The 14,613-nt window shown below is 37.9% G+C and overlaps 1 protein-coding gene and 1 pseudogene across 6 annotated transcripts in view; one reads left to right on the top strand and one right to left on the bottom strand.

The window, feature by feature from the left end:
• COL4A5 (collagen type IV alpha 5 chain) overlaps positions 1-14,613 on the bottom strand; it is a 414,777-nt gene that overhangs the window by 327,048 nt on the left and 73,116 nt on the right. The gene's annotated exons all lie outside the window — the stretch shown is intronic.
• Positions 12,403-14,613, top strand: part of LOC119523260 — a 28,829-nt pseudogene continuing 26,618 nt past the window's right edge.

Genomic DNA, 14,613 nt, shown 5'->3' with positions numbered 1-14,613 from the left:
AGATTGGGGTGATGAATGCACAACTATATGATGGTATTGTGAACAGCTGATTGTACACCATGGATGACTGTATGGTATGTGAATATATATCAATAAAACTGAATTTAATTTTAAAACAACTGGGCCAAACACATGAAAATAAAATTAAAATACACTGGAATAATGCATTATATGATAGAAAATGTTAATGGAAAGAGGTCTAATGCAACAAATGTATCCTCAGTATACTTCAGCAAGTGAATCATTAAGAGACCCTGGGACACTCACTACCATACACTAAGGCTAAGTTTTCTCTGTTTAAAATGACAGAGATAAACAATATGATCTCCTTAGGTCACTTCCAGCTTTCACAGTCTGTGGTTCTGTAGGATTCACCAAGTAAAATTGAGTGGTATAGTCAAAAATTGCTATAAAAAGTTTAGAGTTGCCTTTAATCAGGAAGTCTTTAAATAAAGTTTCTGTAGAAAGTAAATACTTGGAATTCAATTTTGAAGGAGAACCAGAAAGAGATATACATGACAAATGGCTATGCTAAGCATGAACATGAAAACACAAAATTAGTTGTAGGCAAAGAGTCAATTAAGATGAACATTATGTACCTCCTTAAGTACATATATTAAGGACTCTAAGAAGCTTCTCAAATTCATATGTAAAAGGTGCAGTCAGAGATGAGACCAAAAATTTCTTTTCAAAATCTGTGGAAAAACTGCTTAATTCTACCAAGTAATTCAAGATTATTGAAGCAAGTGTGCAAGACCATTACTGCTTTAAATTTTGATTGCAGTGGAAGATAAAATTAAAAATGAGGAAGATTTGAATTATCACACAGTAAAATACATAATAAAACTGCAATAAATAAAACAGTATGGTGCACTTCATGGAACTACTAGGAAAGAGGTGCTCTCTTTTATCCTGGGGTTGGTAAGCTGACAAAATGAAAGCTTGGAGCTAATGGAGCCTGATTTTGTCATACAAAGAGGAGAGTGAAACCAATACAGAATACAGCAGGGAAGGGGATACAAGGTGGCAGATTTGGAGAGACAGCTCAAAATTCTCCTCCATGAAAAACACTAGATAATGGAAAGAAAGTGTTCCAGAACAGTGGTTCCAGGGATCCACCAGCTGGGCAGGGACTTCTACACCCATAGTGACTGTGCACTTGGAGAAACTGAGAGACTGCATTTGGAGATGAGTGAGAGTTTGACCCAGAAAGCCGCTGGGAAAAGGGCAGCCAGAGCCACAGTCAAGTGTGGTGGGGAGTGCCCTTCCCTGCCCTGGGAACACTACTCAGTACCTGGTGTGGGAGATAACCTTTCGCAGACCCACAGTCAAGAGCACCTGTGCCAGGGACTGGTCTTTGAAGCAGGCAGAAGATCGCAGAAGGGGGTAGTTTCCATGCCTCAAGCAGCCATCTTTACAGCTGGCTGAGAGACACCTCTCCACAGTGTCGCAGCCAAGAACTTACTTGAGGGAATTCAGGATTCATCAAGCCTGTGATGGAGCCCATTCTTCCTCCATGGAAACCTGCAGTGTGCACAGCCTAAAGGCAGGGGAGCTGCATGGAAGTCCCAGGGACTCATGGGCCAATGGCAGACAGGGACTATGGGGAATCTGAGCTGGAGAGTGAGATGCACAGGTCTGCAGCCCCAGGGTACTCCACCTGTAGACATGAAATGGTTGGAACCACTGTGCCCTGCAGGAAACACCCCACCAAACTGCACAGGGCATGCCCCCCATCCACAGGGCTGGTGGTCCCCACTGCACAAGGAAAGTCAGTGCACAGATTGGACCTCCACATTTTTAGGGCCCACACTCAATGCACAGATCAAGTTGGGGAGAACTGACTTGAGAGTAAGAGGTGGCTCGGGAGTGCCATCTGCTGGTAGGTCAGGGAAAGTGCACTCCAGCAAGCTGCAGCTCTGTCGAATTATAGATAAATGTTGAAATAAGCCTGCATACCCTAAAAGAACCCTAGCAAGAAAAGCAAATGCCAAGAGGCAAAAACAACAGAAAATTATAAAGCATATGAAGAAACCAGAAGATATGGATAACCCAAATGCCCAAATTAAAAAACCAGAGGAGAGACAGAACTTGGAGCAATTAATCAAAGAAGTGCTCACAGACATCAATATCATGGCTCAGGATAGAAAGGACAGGAAGAAGACCCTAGAAGAGCATAAAGAAGAATTTTCAAGAATAAACTAAAAAATAGCAGATCTCATGGAAACAAAAGATACTGTTTATCAAATTTAAAACATTCTTGTGACACATAACACCAGATTTGAAGAAGTAGAAGAATGAATTGGTGAACTCGAAGATAATGTGATGGAAAGTAAAAGTACAAAAGAATGAATAGTGAAGACAATAAAAAATTTGAAACAGATATCAGGGAAATGATGGACAACATACAGCACACAAATATAAGAAACATTGGTGTTCCAGAATGGGAAGAGAAGGGTAAAGAACTAAGAAGAGGATTCAAAGAAATTGTTGGGAAAAACTTTCCAACCCTGTTAAATGACATGATATGAAAACCAACGAAGTCCAACAAATCCAAGTAGAATAAATCCAAATAAACCCACTCTGAAACATATTCTGATCAGATTGTGAAATGCTGAAGAGAAGAAGCAAGTTCTGAAAGCAGCAAGAGAAAAGCAATTCACCACATACAAGGGAAACAACATAAGAGTAAGTAATGACTACTCAGTGGCCACCATGGAGGTGAGAAGGCACTGGTATGACATATTTAAATTCTGCAAGAGAAAAATTTCCAACCAAGAATTCATTATCCAGCAAAGCTCTCCTTCAAAACTGAGGGAGAGCTTAAAATTTTCACAGACAAACAAATGCTGAGAGAATTTGCTAACAAGAGACTTGCACTTCAAGAATACTAAAGGGAGCTCTACTGACTGAGAAAAAAAGAAAGGGAAGAGAGGTCTGGAGAAGGGCACAGAACTGAAGAGTTTTAAAGCAAATAAAGAGAGGGGGAAAAATACATCTGACAATTAAAAACTGAAGGATAAGATGGCTGATTCAAGAACTGCCTTCACAGTAATAACATTGAATGTGAATGGATTAAATTCCCCAAATAAAAGATATAGAATGGCAGTATGGATTAAAAATATGAACCATCAATATGTTGCTTACAAGAGACTCATCTTAGACCCAGGGATGCAAAGAAATTGAAAATGTAAGGATGAAAAAGTATACAATGCAAGCTACAGCCAAAAAAAAAGCAGGGTTAGCAATAAATTTCAGATAAAATAGACTTTAAATGCAAGAATGTCATAAGAGACAAAGAAGGACCATATATATACATACACACACACACACACACACACACACACACACACACACATATATACACACACACACATACTAATAAAAGAGAAAATTTACCAGGAAGAAATAACAATCATAAACATAACAATCATAAATGTTTATGCAACCAGTGAAGGTGCTCCAAAGTATATGAGACAAACACTGGCAAAACTGAAGGAAGCAATAGATATTTCCACAATAATTGTGGGAGACTTCAATACATCACTCCCTCCTAGAGATAGATCAACCAGGACCAATAAAGAAACTGAGAACCTAAACAATGTGATAAATGAATTAGATTTAACAGACATATATAGAGCATTACATCCCAAGTCACCAGGATATATATTCTTCTTTAGTGCTCATGGAAATTTTTCAAGGATAGATCATATGCCGGGGCATAAAACAAGCCTCAATGAATTTAAAAAGATTCAAATTATTCAAAGCATAATTGCTGATTACAGTGAAATACAACTAGAAGTCAATAACCATCAAAGATCTAGAACATTCACAAATATTTAGAGGTTAAACAACACACTTCTAAACAGTGGGTTAAAGGAGAAATTGCTAAATATCTAGAGACGAATGAAAATGAGAACACAACATTCAAAACTTATGGGATGCAGCCAAGGCAGTATTGAGGAGGAAATTTACAGCTATAATACATACATTAAAAAGGAAGAAAGAGCTAAAATCAAAACTAATGGAACAACTGAAGAAGCTAGAAAATGAACAGCAAACTAATCTGAAAGCAAGTAGAAGAAACAGCAAGGACTAAAGCAGAAATAAATGATATGGAGAATAAAAAATCAATGGAGAAAGTAAATAAAATCAAAGCTGGCTCTTTGAGAAGACCAAGACTGAAAAACCCTTATCTATACTGAAAAAGTCAAAAAGAGAGAAGACCCAAACAAACAAAATAATAAACAAGAGAGGCAACATTACTGTGGATTCCTAAGAAGTTTTAAAAATCATAAGAGGATACTATGAACAACTATGTGCCACCAAACTAGATAATTCAGAGGAAATGGATAATTTCCTGGAAACACACGAGCAACCCAGATTGACCAGAGAAGAAATAGAAGATCTCAACCAACCAATCACAAGCAAAGAGATCCAGGCAGTCATCAAAAAACTTCCCACAAATAAATGCCCAGGGCCAGATGGCTTCTCAGGGGAATTCTACCAAATTTTCCAAAAAGAACTGACACTAATCTTACTTAAACTCTATCAAAACATTGTAGAAAATGGAATACTACCTAACACATTTTATGAAACTAACATCAATCTAATACCAAAACCAGGCAAAGATGCTACAAAAAAGGAAAACTACAGGCCAATCTCCCTAATGAATATAAATGCAAAAATTCTCAACAAAATACTTGCAAATCGAATCCAAAGACACATTTAAAAAATCATACACCATGACCAAGTGGGGTTCATTCCAGGCATGCAAAAGGATGGTTCAACATAAGAAAATCAATCAACGTAATACCACACATTAACAAATCAAAAGGGAAAAATCAAATGATCATCTCAATAAATGCTGGAAAAGCATTCAAAAAAATCCAGCATCCTTTTTTGATAAAACACTTCAAAAGGTAGGAATTGAAGGAAACTTCCTGAATAAGATAAAGGGCATATATGAAAAACCTGCAGCTAGCATAGTACTCAGTGGTGAGAGATTGAAAACCTTCCCTTTAATATCAGGAATGAGACAAGGATGCCCACTGTCACCACTATTATTCAACATTGTGCTAGAAGTTCTAGCCAGAGCATTCCGGCAAGACAAAGAAATGGAAATGGCTGAAGTTGTGGAACTCTGACCCATGACATTCCTTGAGATTTGCTAACTACTTATGAAATCATACATTGAAAGTTATCACTGTCATGTTTATGTGTTCAAGTTCACAATAAAAAATGGAAAAAACAACCAGTATGGTGTCACTAAAAGAATATGCAGCTCAATGAACCAAAATAGAAAGGCCAGAAAGAGGACTACTGATCAATCGATAGATCTGTCTATATATATATACTTAACTATACAGTATATATAATCTTTGAAAGAGGTAGTATATAGAACAGAAGTGAGAATAATGGATTGTTCAACATATGGTGCTATGACAACTATGGAAAATAATAAATTTAGATCTCAGGCTCATACTAAAAAACAATACCAGATACATTAGACATAAACATTAGAAATAAAATCAAACTTCTGTATGCACTAGAATCATCAAAGAACATAAAAAAATGTAGATACCAGGAATTCATCCTAGAGATCTCGTTTCAGTAAGCCTGAATTTGGATACCAGAAACTGCAATTTTAATGAGCCTCTGTGTATGATTCTGATTCGGGTTTTCCAAGAAGAAATATGTTACAAAATAATGGCATAGAGAAACAAGAAAGATTCCAGTAATGAGACTGGCTAGGTATCTAGATTGATATGTCTGCTTAAAAAAAAACACTAAAAACCTTGGAAAACAAAATAAGGAACAAAGAGAAATATCTGACAACCAAAACTATTCAGCAAAGATTTTAGATATTGGAATCATTCTATCCAGAACATATAACTATTCTTAAAAAAAATCGAAGAAATTTTTGAAATATTGAAAATAATATGGGAACCAGGGAATTGTAAAAATGACAGAGCTGAATTAAAATAATAAATAAAAATTATAGAAGTAAAAAATAGAACACCTGAAATTTAAAACTCAGTGGATGGGTTTCGCAGCAGTTTTTTAAAAACTGTGGAAACATATAAAACTTAAATGTCCCATTTTCAACCACACCCAAGCATACAATTCAGTTGGATTAATACCATCCAAAAATTTGTACTCAAAAGGACATTTTGGCATATATGGAAAAATTGGAATATAGACCATAGGCCTCAATGTTAAATTTCTTGATATTGATAACTGTACTTAAGGTGGTTACTAAGTGAATACCCTTGTTTTTAGGAAATATATATGCAAGCATTAAGCATTCAAGGGACATGATGTATACAACTTACACTCAAGTGTTCAGAAAACAGATAAATAAATAGACAGATGGACAAAGAGATGGAAAGATAGATGGATGGATAGATAGAATGATATGGCAAATGTGACAAAATGTTAAAAGCTGGTAGATCTGGGTATATGGATGGGTGGGGTTGTTGGAGTTCTCTATATGGGTTTTGTATTATTTTTACAACTGTCTTTTTGGTTTGAAATTATTTCAAAATAAAAAGCTTAAAAAATATCAAAGTAAATAAAGAGCAAATATAATGGTAAAATAGTAGGTGAAGTTACATAAGCTCTCACTACAGAAAACAATAATAAAAGTAGCTTTAGGGTTAAAAATGTAAAATTAAAAGAAAAATAGTGATTACAGAATGTAAGTTAGAAAAGAACGGATGGTGTTCCTGGATTGGAGGATTTAATATTGCTAAAATCTTAATACTACTCAAAGTGATTTACACAGATACAACACAATCCCAAAGTTCCAATAGCTTTCTTCACAGAAAAGGAAAAGCAAATTACCTAATTCATATGAAAGTACAAGGGTCCCTGAAAGCCAAAATCATCTTGAAAAAGAAGATCAAAGTTGGAGCACTCACATTTCCCAATTTCAAAACTTACTTCAAAGCTTCAACAATCAAAACAGTATGGTACCAGCACAAAGACAGACATATAAAACAATGCAATAGAACTGAGAGTTCAGAAATAAACTCACACATCTATGGCCAACTGATTTTTGACAAGGTGGTGATGCGAAAACTGGATATCCACATGCAAGGGAATGAAGGTTCATACATCACACCATATATACAAATAAACTCAAAAATAGAAGAATGACCCAAATATAAGAGCTAAAACTAAAAAAAAAAAAAAAAAAAAAACTCGTACAAGAAAACATAGAGGCAAATTTTCATGTCCTTGGATTTGGCAATGGTTTCTACATATGATACCCAAAGCATGAGGAGCCAAACAAAAATAGATAAATAAGACTTCACAAATATTAAAAAGTTGTGGGTCTCAAAGGACATTACCAAGAAAGTGAAAAAATAATCTTCAGATTGGGAGACAATAATTGAAAGCCATATATCTGATAAAGGTTTAATATCCAGAATATATAAAGAATGGCAATTCAACAACAAAAAGACAAAAAAAAAATCCAATTAAAAATGGATAGAAGGCAGAGCTAAGATGGCAGCATAGAGAGGACTAGAAGCTAGTTAGTCCCCCTGGAACAACTAATAAACAACCAAGAACAACTACTAAATAATCTGAAATAACTGCGGGGGGATAAACATGACTGTCCACTAATCATACACCAAACTGAATTGGGAGGAATGTCCAAGATAGCAGCATAAAGTCTGTAAAAACTGGGGACCTGAGCCGAGAGAACCCTCCTCCACGGCAAACTGCAAAGCCTGAGGACCCCCGCCCCCATGGCAAACTGCAAAGCCTCGCCGTGCTAGAGAGCAGGACTCTCCGAGCAAGCGAATATAGCTCAGCTGAGCTACAGTTGGGGTTTTAATTAACAAGCGTGGACTGCTCAATTCAAGCTATGAATCCTCAAGAAGCAGACAGAGGCTTTTGGTGATGACTGACCTTGGAGAGTGGAAGACACCTCTGGGAGGGAGGGGGAGCCCAGAGGACCGGGTGCTGTCTCAGGCCAACAGGTGAAACAGGGCAGCCACGGACTTGGCCCTGAAGGGGGGATTTCTGTCCCTTTTTCGGCTCCGTGGAGGAAGCCTCAGCCATTTTCAGTTCCCAGAGCTCTGACCCAGACAAGGGTGGAGTTAGCACAGTCAGAGAGACTATTCGAATGTAAATGACCTCTCCCCAGGGGGTGTACCTTCCATAAGAGGAAAAAGGTGGGGCCAACCTCTACTACCTGCCTTCCATTCAGAACCAGACACCAGATCCTGGGGGAAAACAGCCATGGGTCACAACTCCACGCATCAGTCTGGAGCTACAGGCTGACAGGTGCCACCTGCTGGGCAGAAAAGCACAGTGACTTGAGGCCTCACTGGGATATCAATTGAAGACACCCTCAGGGAAAAGAATACTATTGTCTCCTTCTGGACCTGAGCCCATTCTTGTCTGGGAGAACCTGATTGGGGTAACCAAGGAAACCAGATGCCGAGACAACAGAAAACTACAACCTACACTAAGAAAAACAAAGTTATGGCCCAGTCAAAGGAACAAACGTACACTTCAACTGAGATGCAGGAATTTAAACAACTAATACTAAATCAATTCAAAAAATTTAGGGAAGATATAGCAAAAGAGATGAAGCGTATAATGAAAACACTGGGCAAACATAAGGTAGAAACCCAAAGTTTGAAAAAACAACTGGCAGAATCTATGGAAATGAAAGGCACAACACAAGAGGTGAAAAACACAGTGGAGACATACAGCAGCAGATCTCAAGAGGCAGAAGAAAACACTCAGGAACTGGAGAACAAGACACCCAAAAGCCTACACACAAAAGAACAGACAGAGAAAAGAATGAAAAAATATGAGCAACGTTTCTGGGAACTGAATGACTACATGAAACACAGGAATGTACATGTCATGGGTGTACCACAAGGAGAATAGAAGGCAAAAGGAGCAGAAGCAATAATAGAGGAAATAACCAATGAAAATTTCCCATCTCTTATGAAAGACATAAAATTACAGATCCAAGATGCACAGCATACCCCAAACAGTATGGATCTGATTAGGCATACGCCAAGACACTTAATAATCAGATTATCAAATGTCAAAGATAAAGAGAGAATCCTTAAAGCAGCAAGAGAAAAGCAATCCATCACATACAAAGGAAGCTTGATAAGACTATGTGCAGATTTCTCAATAGAAACCTTGGAGGCAAGAAGGAAATGGGGTGATATATTTAAGATACTGAAAGAGAAAAACCGCCAACCAAGAATCCTATATCCAGCAAAACTATCCTTCAAATATGACGGAGAGCTTAAAATAGTCTCTGATAAACAGACAATGACTGACTTTGTTAACAAGATACCTGCTCTACAGGAAATACTACAGGGAGCAATACAGACTGAAAGGAAAAGACAGGAGTGAGAGATTTGGAACACAATTTTGGGAGACAGTAGCACTTATGGGTACACTGAACAAAGACGACTGCGAGTATGGTTGAAGGACGAAGGTTAGGAGCATGTGGGACACCAGAAGGAAAGAGGAAAGATAGAAACTGGGACTGTAGAACTCAGTGAAACCTAGGGTGCTCAAAAATCGTGATAAAAGGTACAAATATGTTTTTACATGAGGTAGAACAAATGAATGTCAACATTGCAAGGTGTTAAAAATAGGGTGGGATTGGGGGAAAAATACAATCAATGTGAACTAGAGACTATAATTAACAGAAACATTGTATTATGCTTCCTTTAATGTAACAAAGGCAACATACCAAAGCTGAATGCACATGGTGGGGGGAGGGGACCTGGGGGAAGGGTATGGACTCTTGACATTGGTGATGTTGTCTGACTCTTTATTCTACTTTAGTTTTATGCTACCTTTTGTTTTCATGCTTCCTAGCTGTTATTTTTTCTCTCTTCCTTTTTTCTTTCTTTTTTGTCTCTCTGCCTTCTTTGACTCTTCCTCCTTTTTCGTTGAAGAAATAGAGATGTCCTTATATAGATAGTGGAGATGGTGGCGAATCCATAAATATGTGACTATACAGGGAACCATCGATTGTTTACTTAGGATGGTATATATGGTGTGTGAACAAAACCGTCTTAACAAAAATGGGTTGATGAAGAAAGCTTGAGGACACTATATTGAGTGAAATAAGACAGACACATAAGGAAAAATACACAGGGTCTCCCTGTTATGAACTAATTATAATATGTAAACTCATAGACATGAAATATAAGTTACCAGGATATAGAACAAGACTAAAGAATGGAAAACACTTGCTTATTATGAGCAGAATGTTCAACTAGGGTGAACTTAAACATTTGGAAATGGACAGAGGTGATGGTAGCATATTGTGAGAATAACTAACAGTGCTGAGTAGTGTGTGAAGTTGGTGGAAAGGGGAAGCTCAGAGTCACATGTCACCAGAAGGAAAGTTGAAGGTTAAAAGATGGGAATGAATCTTGTGGTGGACAATGTCCATGATTAACTGTACAAATATCAGAAATCTCTCTCATGTACTAGAACAAATGTATGACAATATAACTAGAAGTTAATAAGAGAGGGGCATATAGGAAAAAATATACCTATTGCAAACTATATACTACAGTTAGCAGTATTTTAATGTTCTTTCATCAACAGTAACAAATGTACTATACCAATACTATGAATCAATAATGGAGGGGGGTGGTTAGGGGTATGGGAAGATTTGAGTTTCCTTCTTTTGTCTCTATTTATTTTCTGGAGTAATGCAAATGTTCTAAAAATTGAATAAAAAAATTGTGGTGATGGATGCACAACTGTATGACGGTACTGTGGGCAATTGATTGTACACTTTGGATCTTTGGATAATTGTATGGTATGTGAACAGTCTCAATAAAAAAATAAAAATATATAAATTTAGAAAATAAATAAGACAATATGATCCCATTTATATAAATTACTAAAAAAGTGACAAAACTATTTTATAGTGACAGAAAGCAGTTCATTGGTTTCTGGGCTGTGTGGTGTGTTAAGTATTGGAAACGGACAGCAAAATAAATGTATAATATATTTGTTGTGAAGGAAATGCTCCACATCTTCATTCGAATTGTGGCTACCCAGATGTATTCATTTGTCAAAACTCACTGGAATATATACTTAAAATGGTGCAATTATTTTATGTAACTCAATAAAAAGTTCCATACAATAAAATTTATTTCAAATAAATATGATGGAAAAAACTTATTAGGATTAGCTTCTAGATACCATATTGATATATAAACATATATATGAAAAAAATACAAATATAAACATACATGTGTGTATATGTGTGTGTGTATCTCTAAAAGTAAAAATATTCTAATTCTTCTTTAAAAATGCATATGACTTAAATAGACATTTCTCTGAAAAAGATATGCCAATGGTCTATAATCACATGAAAAACTGCTCAACATCATTAGCTGTTAGAGAAATGCAAATCAAAACCACAATGACTTCTCACACCCACAAAAACAGATATTACTTTTTTAAATGAAAATAACAAATGATGGTGAGGATGCAGAGAAAAAGGAACCCTCCTATATTGTTGGTGGGAATGGAAAATGGTGAAGCCTCTGTGGAAAACAGTTTAGTAGTTCTTCAAATAACATTAAACATAAAGGTACTATATGATCCAGCAGCTCCCTTCTAGGTATAGATCATAAAGAATTGAAAGTGGGGACTCAAACAGATATATATACTCCAATGTTCACAGCAGCATTGTGCACAATAACGAACATGTTGGAGCAACCCAAACCTTCATCAACATATGTGGTATATACACGCAATGGAGTATTATTCATCCCTAAAAAGGAATGAAATTTTGATTCATGCTACAACTTGGATGAACTTTGAAGATATAATGTTGAATGAAGTAATCCAGACACTAAAGGCAGATATTGTATAATTTCACTTATATGAAACAGCTAGAATATGCAAATTCACAGGGACAGAAAGTAGAGTACAGGTCACCAGGGCCAGGGTAGGAAGGAGGATTAGGGAATTAGTGTATAAAGGGTGCAGGATTCCTATTTGGAGTGAAGGAAACGTTTTGGTAATAGATGATTGCAATGGTAGCACAACATTGTGAATGTGATTAAGCCCACTGAATGGTATGCATTGAAGTGGTTCACATGGGAAATATTATGTTGTATATGTTTCCACAATTGAAAAAGAGTCAGAGACACTGACTAAAGAGACAATGACAATTAAATGCAATACATGATGCAAGACTAGATCTGATAATGGAGGAGAAAATATCCAAAAGGACATTATGGTCAATTTAAAAAATTCGTGCTCCTTGGGTGCAGCCCCTGGGTCCCGGGGGCAGCGGGGGCAGAGCTGAGGTTGTCCTAGGCGGGTTTCCCTTGGGGCTCGCCCACGGAGGAGGTGGCTGGGCAGCTGCAGCCCCAGATGCTCGCACCTCCTACAGGACAGCAACGAGGGCAGTGGCTGTGCAAGGGTAGCTGGAGGCGGCTGTGGTGGCTTGCACGAGGGTGTGAGCCATGGAGACTCACACCCCCGAGCAAGGAGGAGGAGGAGCCGCGCAGCTGGCCTGCTGACCCAATTTGAAGACTGCATTGTCTTGCTTCCAGTACCAGCAGTTTCTCTGTTCTGTCATCAATGTGATTCACAGGAACTTAAGTAGATAACGAAATGACCTAGGTGCGTGGAAAATTGGTCTGGGATTGGCTATGAGCTCCAGCATTTTCATTGAAGGAACTTTCATTTTTGGGGAAAAAAAAAAAAAGTCCTCCTGCGACTTGCCAGAAAAGGCTCCATGAGAGCAGATCAAGGTGGCCATGCATAATGGTTGTGTGGGCTGGACTGCTATCAATGGGAGCTGGTAAGGTGGTCAATTTGCTGTGTATGTGTTTGCTCAAGGCACGTTAGTGACTCCAATGGGAGCTGAGTGTCTTAGTGAGTGCCATTCTTTCTTCATCCTTTCTAAATGAAAGACTTACTTCTTCATGGGAAAATTGGGTGTTTGTTAAGTATTCTAGGATCTACAGGTATGGTTATTCATGCTCCAAAAGAAGAGGATATAGAGACCTTAAATGAAATGTATCATGAAGCTAGGTGATCCAGGTTTCGTGGTCTTTGCAAACCTTGTGGTCATTGTGTTCATGATATTAATCTTCACACTGAGACCCTGCCCCAGGCAGACCAACATTCTTGTGTAATAACAATCTGCTCTGTGACGAGAGCATTTTCGGTCTCCTGTGTCAAAGGCCTGGGCATCCCTATTAAATAACTGCTTGCTAGAAAGCCCATGCTGCAACAACCCCTGGGCTGGGTTCTGCTGCTGAACCTGATAGTGTGTGTGAGCACACAGATCAATTATCTGAATAGGGCCCTGGACATGTTCAACACTTCCAGATGACGGCAATATATTATGTGCTCCTCACAACATCAGGTTTAACTTGTTCAGCTATTCTTTTTTTTTAAATTCATTTTTATTGAGATATATTCACACACCATGCAGTCATACAAAACAAAGCATACATTCAATTGTTTACAATACCATTATATAGTTGTGCATTCATCACCAAAATTAATTTTTGACATTTTCATTACCACACACAAAAACAATAAGAATATAAATTAAAGTGAAAAAGAACAATTGAAGTGAAAAAGAACAATTGAAGTAAAAAAGAACACTGGGTGCCTTTTTTTTCCTTCCCCCATTTTTCTACTCATCCATCCATACACCAGAAAAAGAGGAGTGTGGTCCATATGGCTTTCCCAATGACACTGTCACCCCTCATAAGCTACATTTTTATACAATTGTCTTCAAGATTCATGGGTTCTGGGTTGCAGTCTGATAGTTTCAGGTATTTACTGCTAGCTACTCCAATTCATTAGAACCTAAAAAGGGTTGTCTATATTGTGCATAAGAGTGCCCACCAGAGTGACCTCTCAGCTCCTTTTGGAATCTCTCTGCCACTGAAGCTTATTTCATTTCCTTTCACATCCCCCTTTTGGTCAAGGAGATGTTCTCCATCCTATGATGCCAGGTCCAGATTCCTCCCTGGGAGTCATATTCCACGTTGCCAGGGGTATTTACACCCTTGGGTGTCAGATCCCACTTACAGGGGAAGGCAGTGATTTCACCTGCCAAGTTGGCTTAGCTAGAGAGAGAGGGCCACACCTGAGCAACAAAGAAGCATTCAGGAGGAGGCTCTCAGGCAAAATTATAGGGAAGCCTAGCCTCTCCTTTGCAGCAACAGTCTTCCCAAGGGCAAGTCCTGTGGTAGAGGGCTCAGCCCATCAAACCACCAGTCCCCTATGTCTGCAAGCACATCAGCGACCATCGAGGTGGGGAAGCCCAACACCCCTGCATTCTGCAACAGCTCCTCAAGGGGGCTCTGCATATTTTTTTCATTGTTTTTTTTTTAATTAACTCTTTTTTAATCAACTTTTTTTAATCAACTACACAAAAAAAATTTAAAAAAACATACAATAAAAAAAAAACATTTCAAACAAACCATAACAACGGAGTAAGAAAAAGACAACTAACCTAAAATAACTACTTTACTTCCAACATGTTCCTACTCTACCCCAAGAAAATAACCTAATATAGCAACATTTCTGTGAACTTGTTCCTACCATACCCCCCAGAAA

The sequence above is a fragment of the Choloepus didactylus genome, chromosome X (genome assembly GCF_015220235.1).
Source record: "Choloepus didactylus isolate mChoDid1 chromosome X, mChoDid1.pri, whole genome shotgun sequence".
Classification (NCBI taxonomy): Eukaryota; Metazoa; Chordata; class Mammalia; order Pilosa; family Megalonychidae; genus Choloepus; species Choloepus didactylus.
The sequence above is the reverse complement of the archived record's forward strand: the minus strand, read 5'-3'. Positions and strand labels throughout refer to the sequence as shown.